Below are 27,221 nucleotides of genomic sequence, written 5' to 3'. Positions count from 1 at the left end.
ATGGGGTGACTGGGTGATGGGCACTGAGGGGGGCACTTGATGGGATGAGCACTAGGTATAATGCTATATGTTGGCAAATCAAACTCCAATAAAAGAATATACAAAAAATAATTTTTTTCAGTTTTTCTATGTTTAATTTTTTTAGAATATAATGTTGGGAGAATAAAATCTGCCCTTGCTTCCCAAATTTTGAGGTTCCGTTGCTAGTTATGTAAACATTTATTATTATTTTATGTCCTTGATGAATTGAGGCCTGTATCATCATTATGAATTTTTTTTATTTTTGATAAACCTTGTTTTGAGGTTTACTTTGATTAATAAAGCCACAATGACTTTCTAAAAATTAATATTTGCCTGGCATATATTTTTCATTCTTTTTACTTTCAACTCTTTGTGTCTTCATATTTAAAGTGCTTGTATTAACATCAGCATATAGTTAGGTCTTATTTTTTTTATTCATATTAAAAATCTCTGATGTCTAATTGGGGTGTTAAGTCCATTAACATTCGATGTAATGATAGCATTGGGTTTGAAATTTACCATATGGCTCTTCACTTAATACTTGTGCTATTTTTCCCCTATTCTATCTTGCCTTCCTTCTTTCTGTTAAAAAATGAATGTAGCCCACAACCCTGGGACCATGACCTGAGCCAAAGGCAGATGCTTAATTGACTGATCCACCCAGGCACTACAGGAGCATTATTCCTTAAAATACTTTTTTCTAACACATTCTCTCTTCTTTTCTAATACTCCAGTTATACAAATATTAGACTGATGGTTTTGTCCCATATGTCTCTGAAGATTCCCCCCAACCCCTTTTTGCCTCTGTTCTTCAGATTGTATCATTTCTCTTAATCTGTTTTAAGTTTACTGACTCTATAGTCTCTAATCTGTTGTAAAGGCCATTAAGTAAATTTTTCATTTCAGAAATTATCCTTAACAGTTATAGATTATCCATTCTTTTTTTTTAGTATTTTACATTTATTTATCTGAAATTTCCCATATTTTCATTCATTTTATGTCATCCATTTTTATGCCTTTTACATTCTTAAGCTTATGAATCACAGCTCTTTTAAAATCGTATCTTCTAATTTCAATGTCTAGGTTAATTCAGGGTCTGCTTCTATGGACTGTTTTTTTCTTGTTGATAAGTCTGCTACTTCATGTAGCGGGGGGTTTTATGTATGTTAGATACTGAATGATACATTTAGGGTATCTACATTGTACTGTCTTAAGAGTTTTGTTCTGGCAGGCAATTATATTACTAAGAGATCCTCTTTATCCTTTCATTGTGAGGACTGGTGTATTGTGATTCTCTCCTTGGCCTTAAAGCATGGCCTTCCTCTAGAGCATGGCCTTCCCTCCTAAGGCTGACTTTTCTGGGGTCTCAATTAAATCCCAAGTGCTCAATGAAGTCTCTCCTCTCAGGCTACAATAGAATTCCAACATCTCCCAGGTCCAGCATCTCTGATTCTCCACTAGACCAATCTCCACTAGACTTCAAGGAGTCCTGCCCTACTTATGCATACCAAGTCCTCAGACAATGACCTACAAAGGAACATCCACATATACTTCTAAATGCCTTCTCCCATGCATGTCCTTTTTCTTCAGTACTCCGCTCTGCTAATTCTAGCCACCCCAAAGCCTCAAACTACAAACCCTGCCTCTTCTGTTCACTAAACCCACCACCTAATGCTTGGCTCTATCTCCTTACTTTCTGGTCCAGAGAAAGCACTCTGGGCATAAAACCAAGGCAAATGCAAGACCTATCTCAAGTGTTTATCTCCCCTCAAAGATCAAAGTCCTACATAGCCTATTTATTAGTCAATTTCTCTAAACAGTTGCCTCATACATTTTATCTAATTCTATAGTTCTTCATGAAAGGATGTCAAGAATAATACGAGATGTCCCATTATGGCTGACACCAGAAGTCCTTAATTTTCTAAAATCACTGCCCTTGAAAACTAAAGTGCTATAACATCTCTCTTAACTCATCATCTCATCACTAACACCTGAACTTTACAAATGATTCTATTTCTCTGACCACCCACTACTATATACTGCACATGAACAAAGGATGATATTTCTCAAAGGAATTACTATCTCCTCGGCTTTTTAAAAAGATTATTTATTTGAGAGAGAGAGAGCATGAGTGGAGGGAGGGGCAGAAGTAGAGAGAAAGAGAGAATTTCAAGCAGACTTCCTGCTGAGTGTGGAGCTCTGCATAGGGCTTGATCCCATGAACCTGAGCCAAAATCAAGAGTTGGACATTCAACCAGCTGAGCCACAGTCTCCTTGTTTTCACTCCTCTTCCCATGTTATTGGATAGCCAACTGACAGCTAATGACTGTGTCTCAGGAAGAGAGGAGGTCAGATAAAGAGAAAGGGGGAACTCAATTTATTGCATACATTTTCTTTTCAAAAGCTATGAAGATCAACTGGGCAAGAGAACAGTTTTGTAGGGAGGTTTGGGGATTACAAGGAAATTTCTATTGGTCTAACTCACCAATTTCCAGCAGTATCACTACAACTAGATCTTCAAAGAGATAATTATGTATTGGTTGTATCTTATGCCTAAGCAGTAGTTTACAATAAACTACTTCTGTCTCTGTGATAGAATGTAACTTCAGATCATCAAGGAGCTTATCTAGACCAACAGCATTTAGTAATAACACTTGCTTCCAACTGTGTCAAGTTTGTAATAAATTCTCTTTGTGCCATTTTTAGCTTTTACATGTTTGAGTAAAGGTGAACCCAAAGCTAACTGAACTCTCAGAAAGAAGTTTCTAATAAGTTAGGATTAAGCAGCGTTTCTTTCAGAAGTGGGAAAGAGTATATATTTAGGAATGTTTAGGGATTAGTTTGTTTCTTTATCAATTTTTTATTTATTGATTTTATCTTAAAGTTAAAACACAATCCCTTTCTAGGGGTTTAAATACAGATCAACGATCTAAATAGGCTACAGCTAAGTACATCATTCTTCAAAGATCAACTTAGGAAAGAAAAAGTGGCTCTAAACTTGTCATGAATCAAATACGTTTAAGAGAAGCAAATGTAAATAGCAGCTAAAAATGGGGAGCAGGAGAGAAAGATTAGATCCAGTAGACGCTCCCTTTTTGGTTTGCTGAGATGTTTCTAATAGTTTGTGTGTCAACATGACGAATGTAGTATAATTGTTCTCAAGTTTAACAATCCCCATTAGATTAACCCATTTACCCATTAACCCAATTAACCCATTAACCCAATTAACCCATTAGATTATAATTTCACCTCAAGTTGATTTTTACCATGTGTATTTGACAATTCCTTGGTGGTCACTTCCCAAGAAAAGAAGCAAAAGCTAACATTTCTGATAAAGAAAGCAACTTTGAGAGATGAGTGGATAGATGGATGGATGATAGATGGATTTATAAAACAACCACTTGGTTATTCATTATTTATTTATTTGTTCAATATGTTTTTGCCTAGTGCAACCGGGCTAAAGTATAAAAGTGAACAAGTTAGAAGTAGTCTCATAATAGAGCTTACAGTCTACCAGGTACAAATGGAGAACTCAAGATAGGCAAAAATGTCTACTGTGTCACCTGGAGAATATAACCAAAATGAGTTATCTAACTCCTTAACCGGCAGCTACCTGCAATTACATACATGCCAGATAAGATAAGAAAAGGCTTACAACCTCTCCTGGGCATGCTTTGGAGACCAAATAGGTTTGACCATGATCATCCCTATAAATCCTTGTGTATACCTTCCAAACAAAAGAAGAAACGAGGAGATATCACTATTACAAATCTTCCACCAAGAACCCATTAATTCCATTCAAACAGATTTTTAAAAACTGTTATGCTTGTTTTTCCTTTTTCTTTTAGTTGCCTGGAGAAGATCGATGTCTGACACAATTTCAACATATTTCCCTTCAAGGGCACTTGTTATAAAAGCTACTAATGTACAGTTTTTGGCATATAAAATCACATTCACTAAATCTTTTGTCTCTTTTGGAACACACTTCTGTTTATGTCTATCAATGTCAAATTATCATAGATGCCAACCTATTGGGCAAAAAAGAAAAAAATATTTACTGCAGAAACTAGTTATATTATATAATATCACCATTCAAAGGAAGGCAAAATTAGCAAGTATTAGCTCTACTACTTTGGCCATTCAACTGACAGATTTTTCTGTAAGGAGTTCTCCAAAATACTGTCAAAATCTAGAGTTTAACAATCTCCATACTCTATCTTGCCCTTCCTGCTCCAAGTTACACACATGGAATCAGTTATCCATAATAAAGACCAGAGATAGGAACAGAGGGTACTGTAAATAGATTATAATTCTAAATTGCAAAAGGTTTATTGTTTCGAAGCATCCCTGATTCTTCCCAAAGAGTGGCCCCAGCATGTGCATGATGACTATCTGTAATGGAGACAAGAGTCCTTTCTTTTTAAGAACAATAATTAACATTTGTTTCTTTCTGCTCATTCCCCAAACTCTTCCTGTCTCAGACATACTAGTGACATAATAAATACCACCTTGTTTTCTGTCTTTAAGACTTTTGCATTTGTAGGTAACATGAAAACTGATTATTTGGTCCTAAACAAGAAATAATTTGCAAACTTTCACCTGTAACATAGTAATATAGCAGTAATCAGCCAATGATAATACAATAGTTAGATCCTAACTTGTGCTAGGAATTGTGTAAGGCTCCCTTGATTCATTATCTCATTCAATCCCTATAATGCTCCTATGATTTATATTACTTTCTGTAGCCCCTTTAAGCACTTTCACATAGAAATCCATCCTTCCCTCTCAAGCATCTGCAGAAGTTGGCAATATAGGAACAGGCAAAAGGAAAAGATTCTGCCCAGTTGGGAAAAACAACCACAATCCTCATTAATATCTACTCATTTTAGAATGAGGCCAATGAAGCTGTTAATTATGAGAGTAATATCTACTCACTGCACCCAATTTGAGAATTACAGCAAGTCATTTTTAAAATCATAATTATTCTATCACTCAGAGACAAACACTGATAATGTTTTGATATTTCCCAGTCTTATTTATGTGTGTGCACTCACTTTCTTCTGTTTGTTGATTTTTAAAAATCAAATACAGATCATATAGCAATGTAATTTTGTATCTTTTTTCCCTGAACATTATAGTGTAAGTACTTCCCCATTAAATATACTTTTTAAAAAGATTTTCAAGTGCTACCTTATGTACCACAATTTAACAATTCCCCCATTTACTGATAGATTATTTAATAGAGTATTTAATTATTATATAAATGCTGTAATTGACAATTATAATAATTAATTTCTCCCTGAATGTCATTTTCTCCTGAAAGATTTCTAGAAACGAAATTACTGGATCAAAAAATGTAAAAGCTTACTTTTTCCTAGGGAGACTGTCCCTATGTACATTTTCACAATGTAAGAATTGACCATCTCCAGATCTAAGTAGTAGTATCATTATATTTAATAACTTGACAACTAGGTGGAAATGATTTTGTTTTGCATGTTTTATGTTTTTATTTAATGGTATCATATTGCATTCTTCTGCAACTTGCCTTTTAAAAGTTTAACTCAGGGGCACCTGGGTGGCTCAGTGATTGAACACCTGCCTTCAGTTTGGGGTGTGATCCCGGGGTCCTGGGATCAGGCTCCCCACAGGGGGCATGCTTCTCCCTCTGCATGTGTCTCTGCCTCTCTCTCTCTCATGAATAAATAAATAAAATCTTAAAAAATAAAGATAAAATAAAATTTTAACTCAACATAGTATTTTTGAGATTTACTGTTGATATATATGTTGTCATTCATTCTTGTAGAATATTGCCTTAACATTTTCCTGATAAAATGCCTCTTGGTTTTTAAAAATCAAAATTTAATAACACATAAATTTTACCAATGTTCATGCAGCAAAAATTTAGATTTCTGACACCAAAATTCAATAGAAAAATTTCTACAAAATGACATACCAGAAAATCATCAAGAAACTTTCCAAATGCATTCAGTAGAATGTCAGAACCATGTGTGATATTTTGAAAAGCATGCTGATTATCAACATAAAGGATATGCATTGCAGAAATTGCTCATGCTAAAAGGCTATGAGAGCATCAGTGTGAGCCACACTCTGCCACTGAGTGCTTGAACTGCAAACATTTCCCTGCCTTTCACATTTAGCTCTTCTTTTGGCTTCCTGTCAGAGTCTTCAAAGAGTTGAAAATATATTGAAGACAATTATGGATGGAGAAGGAAGCAAAGCAAGTAAAGAAAGTTACTACATACAAAGCATACAAAGCAGTATTTCCCCAGAATACAATTTTTAAGTATTTTAAACCCTAATTTGATAGTTTATTGCTCAACCATGGGCATTTTACTGTTTTACTTACATTTCAGGAAATTAGTTGGGAGGTTGGGTTTACATCATTTTTGTCTTTTAAAATAATGGGCAGTTGTCTCCTGGAAACCACTGTTGGGTGAAACATCGTTGGATCATTAGGAATGAATTAATTAACATCAAATAAGAAGTGTCATTCTTTTTATCCTGCCATGTTCCCTATCTATTACTCTTTGCTTTCACCTTTTTCTATTTTTATACATTTCTCACTTAGTGTTTGTGTTAATGGGTATGACCCTATTTTACAGATAAGAGCGCTGAGATTCAGGGAAGTCTATAGACAGCTGTATTAGTTTCCTGCCTGTGGCTGCTGTAACAAATTAATACAGATTTGGTGCTTGAAACAACAGAAATTTATACTGTCACAGTTCAGAAACCAGAAGTCCAAAATCAAGGTATTAGTGGAGCCATGCTCTCTCCAGAGGTTTGAGGAGAGATTCCATGCCTTGCCTCTTCCAGCTTCTGGTGGTTGCTGGTATTCTTTGGCTTGAGGCCACATTACTCCAGTGTCTCCATGGTCACATCACCTCCTTGTTTGTGTGCCTCAAATTCCCCTCTACTATCTCTGATAATACTTCTGAGAGAATTAGGGCTCCCTGGGATTAACCAGGATGACCTCCTTATCTCAAGATTCTTAACTAAATTACATCAGCAAGGACCCTTTTCCAAATAAGGTCACATTCAGATGTTTCAGGAACTTGACACGATTATTTCAGAGGGACAATTTCTCAGCCTGACAGGCTCAAAGTCACACAGCAGGACATCACGTAGACAAGTTCAGATGTAGGACTTGTAGATTTCAGAGTTCGTGTTCTTTCTGCTCTTTGTGCTGTCTTTTATCTGTGTGACCTGCCATCTCTGTCCCTTGCCACACCTCATAAAGAGAGAAAGTCTGCCCTACCATAGAGGAAGGTCAGTACTCTGGACCCTTTAGCCCAGCTCCACGAACCTTTCCAAGGACAGTCTGAAAAGGCTGAGCTGCCCATTAACACATCCCATCATACATTCTTGGCTTCTCTTCCAACACCTGGTCAGCTTCCTGAGCCTGGTTCAAGAACCACAATAGAGCACCAAACAACCTTGTTGGCAAGAATTATTATATCTTTCCCACTCAAACTGGTTTCTCAAAAGCCCCTGTAGGTCTATAGTATAACAGAAGAAAAATAGCTAAATATCATTCTCTTTTTTTATTCTGGACTTGTTATCTACTGTGGCTTAAGGAATGAAAATGGACAGTTGAAAGAAACTATGCTATGTCTCCTAAACTATCCTTGAACATGTAGTTTGAAAGTCACTTGCTTTTTGCCAAGAGATTGCTTGATGTGGAAAAAACAGAAAAGGTGATTATTTCCACCTGCCTAGCATGTGAGTCAGTAAGATCTACAAGGTTCCATTCTACACACATACTTTACCCTTCCCTTTAGGAATCATAATTCCCATCCACATACATGGCCTAGAAATCAATCCATCCTCTTTTTGGTCTACCTAGAGTTATTATTATACTGTTTCTTGTAAGACATGGAAACCTTGCAATTGTACAGGCCAATTTACAAACCCTTCCCCATTCACGTTGTCATCTGAATAATATCTACATGCATTATAAACCCCACAATGCTTTTATTTTTATTAGATACATATGTTTCTAAGAAATTAACAGGAAAAATGGGTTTCTATATTTGCCTGGATAGTTGTGATGTCTTTATCCTCACCTGAGGATGCAAGTTTTCCATTATTTTGTTTTATCCTGGAGAACTTCCTATAGCATTTCTTATACTATAGGGTAGTCTGCTGACAATAAATATTCCCCATTTTTATCTGAAAGTGAAGTAATGTTACCTCTGTTCCGGAAGTATAGTTTCATTGGATATGGAATTCTGGATTGATAACTTCTATTCCTTTCAGTACATGAAAGATAGTGTCCCACTGTCCTTCAGCTTTTATCGTTTTTGAAGGTAGGTTGGCTTTTTTTTGAAATGTGGTTCCCTTGTTGTATATTGTATATTGTTTCTCTCTGACTGCATTCAAGATATTGCATCTGGGATTTTCAACTAGTTTATTATGATGTGCCTCAGCATTTTGAATAGGTAAATATGTTTCTTTCACTAACTTTGGGAAGTTGGGGCCATGATATCTTCAAGAAGTTCTTATCCCCCATTCTCTACCTCCTTTTCTTCTGGGACGCTAATTACCAGTATGTTAAAATTTTTGCTATTATCCCACAGGACCCTGAGACTCTGGTTGGGGTTTTTTAAATCTATTTTTCCCCTTTGCTCTTCATATGCAAAACTTGTATTTATCTATCTTCAAATTCACTGGCTGCTTGTATAGTGTGTTACAAGGGTCAGCCAGTGATTTGGGTAGGATTTATACAAAGAATCTGTGTTTCTCTCTGTCTGGCTTTTTCATCTCTAAAATTGCCCTGCCACTTTCTAATAGTTATGGTCATCCCAGACTCTATATTCTGGTTCTTCTGGCCAGAAAGACTGTGTTTCCCATTGGAGTTTTAGCTACCCTGTGTAGTACTAACTACAGTGTGATCTCAAGATGGGAAATGTGACCCATGCCAATCCCTTTGTTCAGGTGTCAACTCCCCTCCAGAGTCTACCTGCCTTTTTTTCCACTCTACACATACAGAGAATTGATTTGTTTGTTTTGTATTTTTGTCTAGAGTTTATAGTTGTTTTCTGTGGGAGTTTACTTATTTGTATGGGAAGCAGAAATCATAATTTCTTATGTTTTAACTTTGTTATGTTGACTACATTAGTCCTGATGAGTTCAGTAATGTTGCATGAACAAATAACTCCCAGAACCTTAGGGGCTTATAAAAACACAAATGTTTTATTTCCTGACTTATAACTCATGTCCATTTCCCAGATTAACAAGGGCTCATGTCATCCTCACTTAAGGACACAAGCTGGTGACCTTCACTATCTACTTATCATCCTGACAAGGGGAAAAGAGAAACATGGTAAGAAATGCACTAGCTCTCAATGTTTTTGCCCAGAGCCAACCTATATCATTCAGTTCACATTTCATTTGTCTAGAGCAAAACATGTGGCCTCACTTAAATTCAAGAGGATCAGGAAGTGTACCCATTCAATTTGCCCAGAAGGAAGAGAACTAAGATATATGTGAATGAACCTGAAGGCTACTATGATGTCATGTCATACAGATTTTTTCACTTTCACAAGATCAAATCAGTCAATTTATTTCCTCTATGTGTTGTATCTTGTATTAAAAGAACTTCTCCAAGATTTTAAGATCCCAAAGTGATGAGATGCCTCTTCTGTTTTGCCTCTAATGTGTCTAAATTTTTGCTAAAACCCATTTAGTTCTCTAGCATAACTGGAGTTGTGTGTGTGTGTGTGTGTGTGTGTGTGTGTGATATTATGTCTAACCTGTTTTTCTAGGTGGAGAGCCAATTGTCCCATTCAATGATAGAATATAACCCCCTCCACCAATTTAATATTTCAACCTTATCAGTAAAATAATGTTATGTATACATGGATCTGTTTGATACTTCTCATTTTAACCAATGATGTATTTGTCTGGTATATAATCCCATGGTATAAATATTTAAAATTTTTAGTAGGTAAATACCCCATCATGGTTCTTCTTTAAAGATAAATCTTGTCCGGGGATCCCTGGGTGGCTCAGTGGTTTAATGCCTGCCTTTGGCCCAGGGCATGATCCTGGGGTCCCAGGATCAAGTCCCATGTCAGGCTCCCTGCATGGAGCCTGCTTCTCCCTTTGCCTGTGTCTTTGCCTGCCTCTCTCTCTCTCTCTCTCTCTCTCATTTTCTCTGTGCCTCTCATAAATAAAATCTTTACAATAAATAAATAAATAAGTCATGTCCATCTTTCTTTCAAAAGCTATTCTAAAGTATAGTCGTTTTCCTTTTAAAATCTAGAAGATGCTTACAAGGTCACTTAAGAAATCCTGCTGGGATTTTGATTGTGATAGGACAGGTTTTAAGCAGATTGTGTCATCCCAAGTAGATGGTACTTCTCATCTACTTAGGTTTTCTTTTTAAGTTTATTTGGTAGAGTTTAACATTTAGTTACTGTGTAGTCCATTTTAGTTTACTTATGAATCCTACAGTTTTGTTGCCCTCATAAATGCATAAGAAATTTATTGATATTTTCCTGAATCTTACATATAGCTACCTCTCTGAACTCTATGGGTTTTTATGGGTTTTTATGGGTTTTTGTAGAATTTGGAAAAAGACAATTATATATTTTTAAATAGCACCAATTTATCTCTTCTTTCCAATTTTTTTAAAATATCTTATTTAGGGATCCCTGGGTGGCGCAGCGGTTTGGCGCCTGCCTTTGGCCCAGGGCGCGATCCTGGAGACCCGGGATCGAATCCCACGTCGGGCTTCCGGTGCATGGAGCCTGCTTCTCCCTCTGCCTGTGTCTCTGCCTCTCTCTCTATCTCTCTGTGACTATCATAAATAATAAATAAAAATTAAAAAATAAATAAATAAATAAATATCTTATTTATTTATTCATGAGAGACACAGAGACACAGGCAGAGACATAGGTAGAGGGAGAAGCAGACTCCTCACAGGAAGCTTGATGCAGGACTCGATCCCAGACCCCGTGATCATGCCCTGAGTAGAAGGCAGACACTCAACTGCTGGGCTATCCAGGTGTCCCTCCAATATTTATATATCATTTAATCTTATTATCTTATTCCCTTAGCTGGATTCACGTTGTATAATGACTAGCACAATTTTGAAATAGTTATAGCAAGGTCAAGCAAACTCACCTCATTTATGGCAATAAAAGTAATATTTCCAATGTTAACATAAAATCATGTACCTTGCTATAGAGGCCTCTGATATCTTGTAATATGCTGTGTAAATTCATTCTATTCCCAACTTACTGAATGAGTATTGCTTGTTTGTTATGTTGTTTAATAGAAAAGGAGACTCTATATTTATTAATTCACTACTTTTGTTTTCTGTAGATTGATTTTGTTATTCTCATTTAATAATGAGAGCTCTTGGGACACCTAGGTGGCTCAGTTGGTTAAGCATCTGACTCTGGATTTTGGCTCAGGTCACGATCTCAGGGCTTTGAAATGAGCCCTGCATCAGGCTCCACACTGAGCCTGAGCACATTGCCTGCTTAAGATTCTCTCTCTCCCTCTCCCTCTCCCTCTGCCCCTCTGCACACATGCACTCTCTCTCTCCCTCTTTCTCTCCCTATCTAAAAAGAGAGAGAGAGAAAGAGAGAGAGAGAGAGAGAGAGGAAGCTCTTGGGGCTACTAATTCTCTGCTAAATACAGCTTTGGCCATTTAAATGTATATACATCAAGTTGTCTTTTTTCTAAACCTTTGTTACTCTAGGTTTGATTTCTGATTTGAACCTGCACTTCTTTAAAAGAAATTCTTATTTTTTATTGTTGGCATTAAGGTTTTTCAAGTTGTTGAGCTATGCATTTAAACTTAATTATTAAGTTTTAGGTTTATTTCATTGTAGGCAGAGCATGTAGCCTATTAACAGTTTATGTTTCATAATATGGTTTTCTTTGAGGTTTAATATATGATCAACTTTTTTCTAAATGCATCATAACTCCTTAAAGTATGCTTATTTCTAGAGAACAAATTTCTTTTTTTAAAAAAGATTTTATTTATTCATAGAGACAGAGAGAGAGGGGCAGAGACACAGGCAGAGGGAGAAGCAGACTCCATACAGGAAGCCTGACATGGGACTCGATCCAGGGTCTCCAGGATCACACCCCAGGCTACAGGCGGCAGCTGTGCCACCGGGGCTGCCCATAGAGAACAAATTTCAATAGATATTTATTAAACCTGCTTTATTAGATTATTAAGATACTCTATGTATTCTGTGTTAATCTGACCCATAAAAGATCAACAAAAGTATACTAAAATCTCATACAACAATTCCACTTCTATCAAGTTTTTCTTCTATTTGTAACAGCCTTGATTTCAAATATTTTGAGGCTGTTACCATGTCAATGAAAATTCAAGACTGTCTGATCTTCATTATGAAGTCTAACTATTTGAAAGAAAATATAATCTAGATCACATTTAATATTTTCATAGTCTTTGACTCTATTTTGTCTAAATATTACCAAGATTACTTTTGTGTTAATTTTGCCTTTGCCTGCCTGATATATCTTGTCCATCTTTTTTATTTCAGGTTTTTCTTTGTTTTAGTCATAATGAGCCCTCTTTGTTTTAGGTACATCTCTTCTCAGTAACCTAGGGTGAGATTTTGCTTTTTTGCTGAAAAAGAGAGCCTTTTTATTTTAATAGACTAGTTCAATGATTCTTTTATAATGATTCAGCTTCAGAAAATGCCTTCACATTCACATTTGTTCTTCACATCATGTAAGGTACATGGGAAATGTCATTCCTATTTTAGACATAAGAAATTTAAAACCAAACAGGTTAAATATATCTCCCATAGTTATTCAAGTAATATGTGGCCAGTGTAAACTTAACCAAAGGATACTAAAACTAAAGCCACGGCTTTTTACAAACATAATGTACTTTTGTGGAACATCAATGTTCAGATGGACTAATTGGTCAAATTATCCGCCTTTTTTCCGAGTAGGTGAATTTACACTAATGTTGACATAAATGATATATTTGGCTATACCTCTGTGATGTTACTTTACACTTTTTGTAGTTTATATTTCACTATTAATTTGCTTCATATACTTGGTGATTTAGGCCAGGTGGCACATTCTTTTCTGTCTCCATTGATTTGGAAGTCATACCTACTCTCATTTCTAATAGTGGTAATAAGTATACCAAAAAGTATATCAATTGTTATTGAATACATAACTTTAAAACTTTCAAATACTTGAAGTCATTGAGTCCACCCTTGCTAAAATAAAGATTTATCACCATTTTATTTCCAGACTCTGTAAATATAATTTTTGGGTTTTGTTACTACTTAGTATTAAATACTAAATACTAAATATTTATTAAAGCATTATCTTTGATTACATATTGTATCTTTCAAAAGTGTAGTTTTACATTTGCATTCAGTGTTATAATTAAAGTTATAATTGTTTAAACCTCGCTTATGTTTAGTTATAGTTATACTACTTAACATTTATTTCTCTGTTACAGAATTCTTAAATTTGATTTCTCTCTCAGTTGCCTGGACTAGTCCTTCTTAAATCTTTGTGCATTAACAGTGCAAACACTGTTAATATAGATTGCTACATTCCATCTCCAGAGATTTTGCTTCAGGAGGTGTGGGGTAGACCAGAGAATCTCTACTTTTAACTGGTTTCCAGATAATGCTATTACCAGACTCAGAACTTCCCTTTAAACTGCACTGACCTTGGCTACATCCTTAAGCCATTTCCCTAGTAAAGAGGTGTATGCTTTCTTTTCTCTTGTGTATTTGAAAATTTCTTTCTGTTACTTTTACAAGTAAAAGACAAGTTAAGTATATTTACCTTTCTTCAGTACACTCTCCCAAACTGTTCCAAGCATGTTTTCTTGCCTGTGCTTGAAGGATTTTTTTCTTTATTCTTGTAGTTTAAACAAAATTGCCAAGTTGTAATAGTATGGAACCCTTTTCATTACTGTTGTCTAAAGTATGAAAAACCCTTTCAATTTGCATGCTGAGGCTTTTTTGCTTTTGTTTTTGTTTTAGCTCAGCAGAGCTTTTATTAATTTTTGATTAGTACTTGTGTCCAATTGCTTCTATCTCAAGAACATCTATAATTCTTGGATTTGACCTAGTATTTAAGTCAATGATTTCTGTCTGCTATATTTTTAATCTTTATTTCATTAATTTAATTTTATTGTCCTTTTCTCCATTTTGACAGAACTTATCAATTCTTCTTTTATATTAGTGATATGCATGTATTTTTAAATGCTGATTTCTTTTTAGTTTCCAATACAGATTTTAGATCTCTATGGCATTTTGGTTTCTTTATCATGTTTGTTCAACAAACCTACCTCTTTTTCCAAACCATCCTACTTTCTTTTAGCCTCGGCTTATTCTCTCATTTCTCTTTTTGTTTCCTGAGGTTTCTGAGGATACCAAATGAAATCCTTTCATGTTTCTGTGGTAAATTATCCTGGGAGGTCTGTTACTCTGAGTCTCTGAGATACTGTTCCTTCTTTCTTGTCCATCATGATTTTTTTAAAAAAATATGGAACACTTCATGAATGTGCATGTCATCCTTGCACAAGGGCCATGCTAATCTTCTCTGTATCATTCTGATTCTAGTATATGTGCTGCTGAAGCAAACACTGTCCATCAGGTTTTTTAAAATTAATTTTTAGGTTTATCATAAAAAAGCCAGCATCTGCCAAAAAAGAGATGACAACTGTCTTTATTTATGTGTCTCTGCAGTCCGCTACAACTGGATCATAAATTGGTTTCCATAATTTCTAAGCCCAATTCCCAGTCTCTAGAAGTCATCATGTGGAGCTCCTAGGTATGATATAGAATCTTCTAACACCACTGCCTGGATCTATGTCCAATTTGAACATAAAAAAATAGTAATTTACAGTACCCTCTTTACCTTCGGCATAGCTATAGTTCTTTAATTATAACAGATATTGACAAATATACTTCCAAAAATATTATTGTTCCCAATAATAGAAAGCAGAACAATGTTCTTCCCCAAGGATGTCTGCATCCTATTCCTAGACTCTGTGAATATGATGTTAGGTTACATGGCAAAGGAGAATTAAGCTCGTAGATGGTATTAAGGTTGCTAATCATTTGACTTTAAAATAGAGAGATTATCCCCTATTATTCAGGTGGATCCAATGTAATCACTAACATCCTTCAATATAAAGAGACAGAGAAGCAGAAAAGTTAGAGGCAGAGTGATGAAATAAAACAAAGGCTCAACTGGCCATTGCTGGCTTTGAACATGGATGAGTGCTACAAGCCAAGAAGTGTAGACAACTTACAAAACCTGAAAAAGACAAGGAAACAAACTGCCCCCTAGAGACTTGAGAAAGAAATTCAGACGGACCGACACCTTGATTTTATCCCAACGAAATCCATTTCAGATTTCAAATTTCTGATCTCCAAACTTTAAAATAATAAATCTGTTTTGTTTTGACCACTATGTTTGTGGTGACTTATTACAGCAGCTATAGAAAACTAGTAAATGACAGGCCAACTACTATTTGTATTTTCCATATCAAAACAGAGATAGAAGTCTGCATTAATAGTGTGCTTCAAATAGCACTTACATTATACAGGAATTCTCACTCTTGTAATTAGTCTCTGCATGGGTCTAAACTAGGGAAAAGGGGGCAACTAAAAGATTAAAGTTCTTTCCTCCTTCTAGCCATAGCACGAGGGTACCGTCAGTTGAAATTGTTCATTCCAGTGTCACCAAACTTCAAATTAGTAGAATTCTTTATAGGAATTTAGAATAGCGTTGACTATAAGAACTAATTTTTCGTGATAGTAACATTAAGCTCACGCATGTGCACACACACACACACACACACACACACACACACATACAAATATCCAGGCATCAATTTCATGTATTCTTCAATCTCTTCTTGGTTCAGGTGCTGATCCTCCTATTTCACTACCTTGTGAGTGAATGCAAACTTAAAAAATTATACCTTTACATAAAGTGAACATGCTTTTCTAACTATAAGAATTCTTTTCCTTTTAAATAGGTAGAACCAAGGCATATCTATTTTACTTCTGCACAGCACTACTTTTCCTTGGGGGAAAGAGTAAAAGGATCACATTTTTAAATGTTTCTCTCTCTGGATAGGAGGCTAGTAGGAGCAAGATTTCCATATGTTTTGATTTGCCCAAGTAGGTGTTTCTCTACTCATGGGTCTCTGGAAATCACTATGTTTACTCAAGATTTAACTCAAGAGGCTAAAGTCATGGGTAAATATTAAGAGGGAATTGACAAAGGCATATTAAGTTTTAAGGAATAAACTATACTTTCCTAAAAGAAACATATTATTACAGAGTTGACACAGAACAGCTTTCTGCCTTTCAAATATCAAAGGTCACGTGAGCAGCCAACACCCTTCACTTGATCTTGTCCTGCAAAATTTCTACACAGCAGATAAAGAGCCAAAGCAACACAATTTAATGAATAGCACAAAATCATTCATCCACATGTACTAGATCTTAGGCCATCAGGCTTCTTACTGCTCCTATTATAAGAATTATCTTATGCTTGCATGCCAGACCAAACTGTTCTAAATACCTAGGTCTTTATCTGGACCAACACTGATTGGGGAGAAGGGTCCTCTACTATTAGTTTGCAAGAGAGTCTAACATTTCCCACCATTGCAACCATCAAACAAGATAAAGCTTTTTTATCTCCAAGAGGATTAAATCAAAACACAGATAGCTTGATCTTGGAGATGAGCCATTAGTCTCTGTGAGATAAATATGAATATTTGATGGTATTATTTAATAAAGCTGCAGAGAATACTGAGGAAATTAAACAGGAGAATATGGTAAAGACCAGAAGGCAAATGGGAGAACCACAGAGTCATAGGTAGGACTTAAAGACACTAAGATGCTGAATTTTCTCTGAGCATGATCCTTCCCTGGTAAAGCTAAGTGGTAGGCCACTCAGAATATAGATACTCTCTACAATGTTAGCCAGTGTAAACCCAATATGAAAGAAAATGAAAAGCATAACTCTTTAAAAACAAATATTTTCAGTTTCATAGATACCTATGTAACAAGTGGTAAGCGCATGAGCTCTTAAGTTAAATGGTGAAGGTTTATATCCTGGCCTTGGCCCTCGCAAGAATGCAATGTAACTTCTTTATGCCTCACTTCCTGCATCTGTAAATTGGGGATAATAGTGTTACCTCACTGGCTACCCTGGGAGCATCAGCTATGATAATACATGTATAGCACAGTCCTAAACCCCAATAAGAGCTGAATATAACTTCTGTTCCTGCGAAAGAGAGGCTGTAAAGCATTCTGGGTAAGAACAGGGACTCTTGTAAAACAAGACTGTCCAAGCTCTGCCATTTAATAGTTGTATGATCTTGGGTAACCTATTTAAATTCTCTGTGCCTCACTTTCCTCATCCATAAAATGAGGGTAATAATAATAATAACATCAGTGTTATCCTGGGGATTAAGTGAGTTAATGTTTGTAAAATATTTAGAAGAGTGTCTGGCACATAATGTGTTTGATAATACATTATTCAGCTCTCTGGGTTTTAAAACTGTGATCATGGAAAGCCAAGGGCTCTATAGTGATACTCTAGGGGTCCATGTGGTGGAGTGGAGATAAGGAAGGTATGCCCCAGCCTCATTCTTTATCCAAATAGAGTAGCTATTTTTTATATATTGAGCCCTTGGGCAAGGTTTTCTTTGAGTAAAGGATCCTGCTATTTTAAAAGAAAAGAAAAAAGGGAATAAAAGAAGGAATGGAGGGAAGGAGACAGGGTGGCAGGGAGAGAAAGGGAGATGAGGAGAGAAAGATGGAAACAAACCAGGGTTCTATACAAAGGTGCCCTCATATAAAATACCTTTATCAGTCTTACAAATTATACAATATTGCATATTTCATGCGCATTACCTAGAGAATTGAACGAGATCATTTTTATAGTTCCAGATAGAAAACTGTTTCTTGAGAAGTGAATTTTAGTAAATTCAAATTTTAAACACAAAACTTCCCAAACTTCTTTAGGGTAAACAAAAATCTCAATAATTCTAATTTAACATGCAAATCATGAATATTCACTACAGTCAAATGAATAATAAATCACCCCTGACTTCAAGTGCTTGCCATGGAAAATTGCCTATTTCCTTAAACACGCAGAAATCTGTTTTTAAATTGTTTTTTATTATTTTTTGCTCTCGTGATGGTTGTGCTTTCTTCAAAGCAGCTTGGAAAATATGTCATCTTGAGTATTAAGGAACTAAAGAAGAAATGATTAAACCAAAATATGGTGTCATTAACAAAACGAAAGAGAGAGTTCATGGATCAGAAGGCTAGGTTCTGGGATCTATTTTTTAAACGTCACCAGATAAAATTTATGATATAAAAGGGAGTGTTCCTTAGTCATTCTGAGTATTGTTATCTATATGAATAATAAATCAAAAGGTTCTTTATCCACTTATGGCTGAAATTATGACCTTAGACAGGTTACTGATGAGATTTACTCCACTGATACTAATGAAACAAAAACCCAGTGAAAATATCACTGGCTTGGCCCCATGTTCTAGAAAATTAGTGAGGCTAAACATTTTGAAGGGAAAGTATAATACTGCAAATATTTATGGCACCATTATATCATTGAGCTCATTAAGATTTCTTTTTAAATAACTACTCTTCAGTTATTATTATACAGAAAACCCAAGTACATTCAAACTTAAGAAAATTGTCTATTTCATAATTTGATAGGACATCATAGTATTTGGCCCCAAATTGAATTATTAATATTTTACCTTTAAAGACTCACGCAATGTGATTCCACTTATATAATATTTAAAATATGCACATTGTATATTGATGATACAATTAAGAAGAAATGCAAGAAAATGATTATTGCAAAGGACAGGATAGTGACTACCTCTAATGCGGTCAGAAAGGATTAAGATCAGAGGAGGTTTGCAGGAGACTTTTGGGACATTGGGAATACTGTGTCTTGACCTGGATAGACTTTGACATGGGTTTTCATTTATAATTATTCATTAAACTACACAGACATAGCTTACGTACTTTTCTTATATTTACTATATTTCATGATTCTATTTAAAATTCTCTATAGTCAGGTGATTCTTCAGCCTATTACAGAAGTCATACTTTATACTGAAGAAAAAAGTATTCATTGTTCATCTGAAATTCAAATTTAACTGGGTATCCCATCCTTCATCCTTACCCCAGTCAAATAGCATGGTTAGATTACAAACACTTAAAAAGAAGAAGGCAAAATAAACCACAGATACAATGCATTCTTAGAAGTCTTGGTTATTCCTATTTTATAACCTATTAAAATAGTAAATTTGTGTTTCATGGTTTATGACGCCCCTGGGGTTCTTGTATCAAGACTATAAACAAAAGTAGGCTACATAGATGCAAATTATAATTTGCTTATAGGAAGGCAAAGAAGCTGACCTTTATAAATACAACCATGCCTAAGAAAGGAGAGCTTCAAGTCAAAAACAAACCTGAAAAAAAAAAAATTTAATTTGTTCTTTTCTTTTAAAGCAGTGATTTGCTTTTTGTTATGTGCATTTGTTTGCACCAGGAAAGGAAAAGACAATCGACTAGTTAAAATGGGTGCTATATTGCTCCCTTATACACAAAGAATTACACATCTGTCTCACAATACTAACCACTCTGAAAGATAATTATGGATCAATGCTTTAAAAAATATCCTGAACTGCCTCCAGAAATGGCAAGGAGAATTCAATTAAATTATTTGTAAAAGCCAGTCTTTTTTTCCTATCCATCTGCTACTTGAAATGGAATGACCTTTCAAACAGTGCTCCCGGTTCTCAAAGCAAACTCTAAATAAAGAAGTGGAGTGTGTTTTTCCCCCCTCTCCACCAGGTTCAGCATAGATAGAGCATTTGTACTGACATTCTACATCACTGAAAAGAATGCAGATTTGGCTTCTAGAACATAGAAGAGGCATTTTAGGAATATCAATCAGGCTCTGTCCCATGCCTTCAGTCATGACATTTGCCTTCTATTAGAAAGGTGTGCTGTTTCCAAGATAAGTGTTTTTGGAACAAGCTACATGAAGTAAGCTTACTCCCTGGAGAAAAACTGGAAACCTTGCCCCAAATGTGATAAAGTACACATTAGTGAAGAGTCCCTTGTTAAGCTGTCTATGGCAGGAGAGCTAATTCAAAAAGGTCAGATATTTAAGTAACAGGAGACTCAAAACAGCCTCCCAAAGGCCTCTCTATAGGCTTTAGATCATCAACTAACAGCCGATACCTTTCTTCACCAAACCTATACACCTCTTTCCTTGTTTCACTGTTGTTCCCCTGCAGCTCTTAATTTTTAAAACACTTCCAGTTTGGTCTTTTGTGTCATTTTTAAAATCTATTATTTAATTTTTTCTAAAAGATTTTATTTATTTATTCATGAGAGACACAGAGAAAGAGGCAGAGACATGGAGGGAGAAGCAGGCTCCTCACAGGGAGCCTGAGATGGGACTCGATCTCCTGATCTGGGATCATACTCCAAGCCAAAGGCAGATGCTCAACTGCTGAGGCCCCCAGGCATCTCTGTGTCATTTTTTTTTTTTAATCAGAATTTTTAAAACACATCCAATGTATCTTTCTTGATAAAAGTACAGCAAGCACTTTTCAAAAAGTTCAAAAAACTACAGAAAGACCTCTTAATAAAACATAATCTCTTATACCACACCATGCACAGAAAATCACTGTAGTCTGTTGTGTCTACTTCCATTCACTTTAATGCATGAATACATCACAAAATTGCATCATAGTATGTAACAACTAATCTAACACACTGATCAATTGTTTTATGCATATCTTTCTATACCATCAATGGAAATTCATCAAATATAAATTTTCACTATAACATAATTTTGTATTTGCATCTGTGTGTATATAGAGTTGTGATAATAACTTATAAGTGAGATTACTTACCTAGTCAACTATTTATGAATATAGAGATTTTGCTTTTTATATTAGTATAAACAAATCTGTAATAAACATTGAATATATATATCTATATATATATATAGATATATATATAGATATATATCTTTCCAATTATTTCCTTAGCATTACGTTCTAGAAATAGTATGGCTGGATGGGAGAGTATATGTTAATGAACATTATCAAATTTTTAAAGTTAATATGGCCAAACTGCACTCCAGCAAGTTTAACAAATTATGTACACACTCTGGACAATACCCTACACTTTGTATAATATTGAGAAGTATTAATTTTGTGTTCACTTGTGAGTCTGGGAAAAAAATCATTGTTGCTCTAATTATCTTTGTTTTGATAATTAATGAGCTGAAAGTTTTACTGGTGTTTTATATTGCCTCCTTTGTAAATTGCCATTCAAATGTTTTGACCACCTTTTTAAAAAAAAGATGTAATCATTTATTTTTAGAGAGAGAGCATGTGCACTAAGAGAGAGGGTGCATGCCTGAGCATATGAGTTGAGGGTGGGGCAGAGGAAGAGACTTTATCTCTCTATCCCACAACCCATGAGATCATGACCTGAGATGAAACCAAGAGTTGGATGCTTAACAGACTGAGCCACCCAGCCACCCCTTTTACACACTTTTTAAAGTGGTAAAAGCATTATCCTAAAATACAGTAGTGTAGGATTTAACATACCTATATATACATATGAAATCAGAAAAAAATGCTACAGATATTTTATTTTTAATTTATTTTTAATTTTTTTATTTATTTACGATAGTCACACAGAGAGAGAGAGAGGCAGAGACACAGGCAGAGGGAGAAGCAGGCTCCATGCACCGGGAGCCCGATGTGGGATTCGATCCTGGGTCTCCAGGATCGCGCCCTGGGCCAAAGGCAGGCGCCAAACCGCTGCGCCACCCAGGGATCCCCAGATATTTTATTTTTAAATTAGCATAACAAAAACACAAACTTATATATGTTAACAAATACATTTATTTAATAAATTAAATAAACGTACATATACACACACACTATAAAATAAATCAGTACTTTTCTCCTGCTCAATTGCCAATCCCATTTTCCCATGGTAACTAATAAAAAAAAAAAAAAAAAATAGAAACAATTACTTGTTTATGCTTTCACAGCTTTCTCTAGCTTCATATAAATATATATAAACATAGAATTGTATATAGAACCATTCTTTTCTTCTTCATTTAAATAAGCTCAATACTTTCCTAGCTGCTCCAAATGACTATTTACCAACTGCATCATGTGCATGTTGGATATCACATGTAGATCTACTTACTTTTATTGATTGCATAATATTCCATAGTATAGTTATAAATATGGTCAATAATTTCCCTATTAATGAGCTTGTTGGTTAGTATTTTCTCAATAATATTTGCTTTGTTTTGTTTTTGCCACCAAAAGAATGTAGCACATATATTTGAAATACATTTTTATATAATAAAGATTCCCAATAGTAGAGTTACAGGGTCAAAGAGTAGATATACTATTAATTTTAATAGATAATGTTAGACTTTTCAGAATATGAACATTCTACTTTCTTATTATGATTTGATTTGTATTTCTATGATGACTGCTGATGAGGAAGAGCAGATTTTCATGTCTATTGGTTATTTAAATTTTCCCTTTTGTGAAATACCAATTATCTATAGTCATTTTTTCAAATATGATGTAAAACTTTATCTCACCAGTATATAATTTTCTAATGTTTGCATTGTTAAATGCTGTACATTTCTACTTTTAACTTATCTAAAATTTATTTTTTTTGAATTTTATACTGAGAAATCAGGGTCTAACATTTACAACTTACATATGAAAAGCCAGCTTTTACACCATTTTTTTTATAGAAACATACATTTCCCACTGGAGTAAAAAGCCACTTGTACTAAATATTTAGCTCATTATCACATATTTGGATCTCTTTCGGACTTTTTTCTATTCCAATGTCAATTTTTATCATAGCCAATAACAATTTTAATAACAGTAGCTTTACACTCAACTCTTGATTTCAGTTCAGGTCATGATCTCAGGGTTGTATGACCGAGCCCCATGCTGAGCTCCCCATTGGGTGTGAGACCTGCTTAATATTCTTTCTCCTCCTCTTCCTCTGCCCCTCCCCTGTTACTCAGGCATGCACAGGCACACACTCTGTCTCTAAAAAACAAAAACAAACAAACAATAAAAAACCCAGCAGCTTTATATTGTTTTAATATCTAGAAGAAAGGGTAAAATAAAAAGCTGTTGCAGTTGTGACTGAAATTCCCTAACATATGCAGGATTTTAGGAAGGAAAGACACTTCGCAACAGGAAAAATACTAGGGAATACCATTCAATGATTTCCTTTCTTATTAAATGTATTACTAAAGATTTTATATTTTTTGTTTATGTAAATGAAAATTTTCTATTTCTTTGTAACTGGTTATTGAAGGTATAAATATGCTTTGATTTTAATATATTTACTTTGCAGCCATCCAGCTTACATGTTTTCTTAGTCTATAAAAGTCTTAAGTCTGCTAGGAACATAATCATATCATCTGAAAACAAAGATAATTCTGTTTAATGTTTTCCAATATTTATGTTGTTTAATTTTATTGTTTAATTACATCATGTAGAACCTACAACACAGTGCTAAGTAACAATGTTGACAATAAATATTCTTCTGCATTTTTCCTGGTCTTAATAGGAATGGCTTTTATATTTCCACTGTTTAATGTCATGTTACACTAGGTTTTGTGAATATATTTTATGTTTAATTAACATCCTCCAATGCCCATCTTATTTAGAAAGTTATTTGAAATTTCTAATACATTATAGCAAATTATTTTTTGGCATGTGCACTGGGTTGAAATGTATGGCCACCTAGAATCTCAGGTGACCTTATTCTGAAATGGGGTCCTGGAAGATGTACTTACTTAAGATGGGGTCATACTGGATCAGAGTGGACCCTAATCCAATGATTGCTATTCTCAAAATAAGAGAAAATAGAGACAAAAACAGACACACATGGAGAATTCCATGAGATAACAAAGGCAGAAATCAAAGTGATATGTCTACATGCCAAAGAACACCAAGGCCTAACAGCAACCACTTGAAGCTAAAAAGAGGGAAAAGATCATCCCTTACAGCCTCTGAAGAAAGCATCATCCTGTTGGCACTTTTATTTTGAACCTTAGCATCCAGAACCATGACAGAAAAGACTTCTGTTGATTTAGGCCACCCTGTTTGGTGATTTGCTACAGCAGCCCTAAGAAACTAATACAGTATGTATTGATATAATCATATCACTTTTATCTTTTAATTTGCTGATGTGATAAAATGATGTGGGTAAATTTCCAATTTTGAACCAGTTTATAATTTTTTAAATAAACTATATTTAAAATATATTCATAAACAAATGGACTTAAGTTGCTTTTTTTAAAATCATATACACAAAAAAATGAAATTGGTATAACATATCTTCTTAGTGCCATCAATATCAGGTTTGGATATAAAGTTATGCTAGATTTGTACTATTACTTGAGGCCCCCTCCCTCTTTCTCTGTAGCCTTAAAAGTCCTTGATAACCATAAGGAGTATCTGTTTTAAAAGCTTAAATTTAACTTAGCTGTAAAACCATCTGGGCCTGGGGCCTTTTTTAGTGTTATATCTTTAACAATCTTCCATTTTTTGCTTTGATTATTATTTAAATATTTTTACTTTTCTTATGTGAATATTGATAGTGTACGTGTTCCTAAGAATCACTGTTTCTTCTAGATTTTCTAATAAGTGGTTACAGATTTTTTTTTTCCCAAACATGTAGTAGTACCAGTATTGACAGACCAACAGTAGAGATGACCAGGAAGCTAGGAGGATACATGCCCCTTTCCTCCTAGTACTACATGTGGAATGAGTCAAAGGAGGACAATCCTCAAAGAAGAAAGGAGTCATTTCTTAATCAAGCATATAAAAGTAGCTCTTATCACTGGTAAGAAACTCTAAACAAATCCATAGAAAATGTTTTCATCTGAATCATCAGGTATGCACCACAATAAAATTTAGATAGTTGGTCTTCAAGTTACTTGATACTTTCCTAGAGTTTTAGCAAAGCTATGCAGAAATTTTCTTGACATTTCTATTAAGCTACAATAAAGTTTCCAATTTTTGAAACACTTGACAAAATAAAAAAAGAATTATTCTTCCCTCACACCTGCACACATTTAAAAATATCTCCAACTTATCTAAGAAACAATTTTCTCTACAACTCTCCCAGACTTCATACTCATATCCTTTTATTCATAGCAGATGGAGGAAATTAGAGTAACATATTTGCTCTAAAATCATTAGTGTTGCCTCAGCACTTCCCATCTAAAATGGCATTTCAAGGGGTTATTGTTACATGGATCAAGAGTTTGCTCTAGGCACAAAGAGACATAAAAACCAATTTGAAACTTTTTTTTTTTTGCAATGAGCTTTGCATCTTAATTTCTTCAACATCATTACAGTTGGATTTTAAGCACAAATCAAGTTGGGAGGACAGAGTGATCTGATTCAGTCATGGGTCATACTTTGTTCACTGGCCAGTTTCCTGACAAATTATTATAGCTGCTTCTGGAAAGCAATATTTTCAAAACTGACCACCAACTACTGGGTAGTCTGGAAGACTTGGAATATATTTTTACCTCTTGGATATCAGCTTGCCCTTTAGACTCCTGAAATGTCTAAAACTAAACTAAGTAGCAAGTTTCAGATGACTGCCATTCTTGGCTTAAGAAAGAACCAATCTACAAGTGTTTCTTTAGCATATACTGCATTAAGTTCACCGTAAAAATAAGTAAATAAATAAATAATATATTATGCATCTGGAAGATACAATCCTTTTTTTTTTAAGATTTTATTTATTTATTCATGAGAGAAAGAGAGAGAGGCAGAGACATAGGCAGAGACAGAAGCAGCCTCACCAAAGGGAACCTGATTCAGGACTCAATCTCAGGACCCCAGGATCATGACCTGAACCAAAGGCAGATGCTCAACCACTGAGCCACCCAGGTGCCCCTAGACAATACAACTTGTGTAGATATAAAGGCAATCATGGAGAATGACACCAGATATTTCTAGATTGCATTACAGTTTTCGAACTACTTTCATGACACATTTGTATGTCATCCTCGTAAATCTATAATGAATGCAGGATAAAAGAAGACATGGTCTTCTTTTAAGTGGTCCTGAGATGAAAATGACATTAAAGATATCAATAAACAGGGCAGCCTGGGTGGCTCAGCGGTTTGCCCCGCCTTCACCCAGGGTGTGATCCTGGAAACCAGGGATCAAGTCCCACATCAGGCTCCTTGTATGGAGCCTGCTTCTCCCTCTGCCTGTGTCTCTGCCTCTCTCTCTCTCTCTCTCTCTCTCTCTCTCTGTGTGTGTGTGTGTGTGTGTCTATGAATAAATAAATAAAATCTAAAACATAAAAAAAGATATCAATAAATATCTTTTACAGGTAAAAAAATGGAGGCCAGGGCAGCCCAGGTGGCTCAGCGGTTTAGTGAGGCCTTCAGCCCAGGGCGTGACCCTGGAGACCCGGGATCAAGTCCCACATTGGGCTGCCTACAAGGAGCCTGCTCACTCCCTCTGCCTGTGTCTCTGCCTCTTTTCATCTCTGTGTACACACTCTCATGAATAAATAAATAAAATCTTTTAAAAAAAAGAAAATGGAGGTCAAAGAGGAATGAGGACCTTTGCCTTCTTGCACAGCCATCCTGCAAGGCTAATAAAGTGAAAGCCAATCTCCACAGGAGTTACAAAAAAAGAAGTCATAAAAATAAGACCAGAAAGAGAAACATAATGGAAATAAAAAACACTAATTCTGATTTAATAGATTTTCTTTTTAAAAAGAAATTGTATTGAATTAAAGTTTAAAATTCACTATTCATCTCTAAGGGCCAGTTGGCTATAATGGTTTTATGCCATTACTAGATCCCTTAGAGAAAAAAACAATTTTAAAATCATAGTTTCCAGGGATTCCTGGGTGGCTCAGCGGTTTAGTGCCTGCCTTCAGCCCAGGGCATGATCCTGGAGTCCCAGGATTGAGTCCCACATTAGGCTTCCTGCATGGAGCCTGCTTCTCCCTCTGCCTATGTCTCTGCCTCTCTCTCTTTTTGTGTCTCCCATGAATAAATAAATAAAATCTTTAAAAAAAAATAAAATA

The 27,221-nt window shown here is 35.1% G+C and overlaps 1 protein-coding gene and 1 non-coding gene across 2 annotated transcripts in view; both read right to left on the bottom strand.

The window, feature by feature from the left end:
- FHIT (fragile histidine triad diadenosine triphosphatase) overlaps positions 1-27,221 on the bottom strand; it is a 980,189-nt gene that overhangs the window by 873,407 nt on the left and 79,561 nt on the right. The gene's annotated exons all lie outside the window — the stretch shown is intronic.
- Positions 14,545-14,651, bottom strand: LOC112913325 (U6 spliceosomal RNA). Its single transcript, XR_003233657.1, has one exon. It is a non-coding gene; the product is annotated as a U6 spliceosomal RNA (small nuclear RNA).

This window comes from Vulpes vulpes, chromosome 9 (genome assembly GCF_048418805.1).
Source record: "Vulpes vulpes isolate BD-2025 chromosome 9, VulVul3, whole genome shotgun sequence".
Taxonomy (NCBI): Eukaryota; Metazoa; Chordata; class Mammalia; order Carnivora; family Canidae; genus Vulpes; species Vulpes vulpes.
Note: the sequence above shows the minus strand (reverse complement) of the source record. Positions and strands in the feature narration are given on the sequence as shown.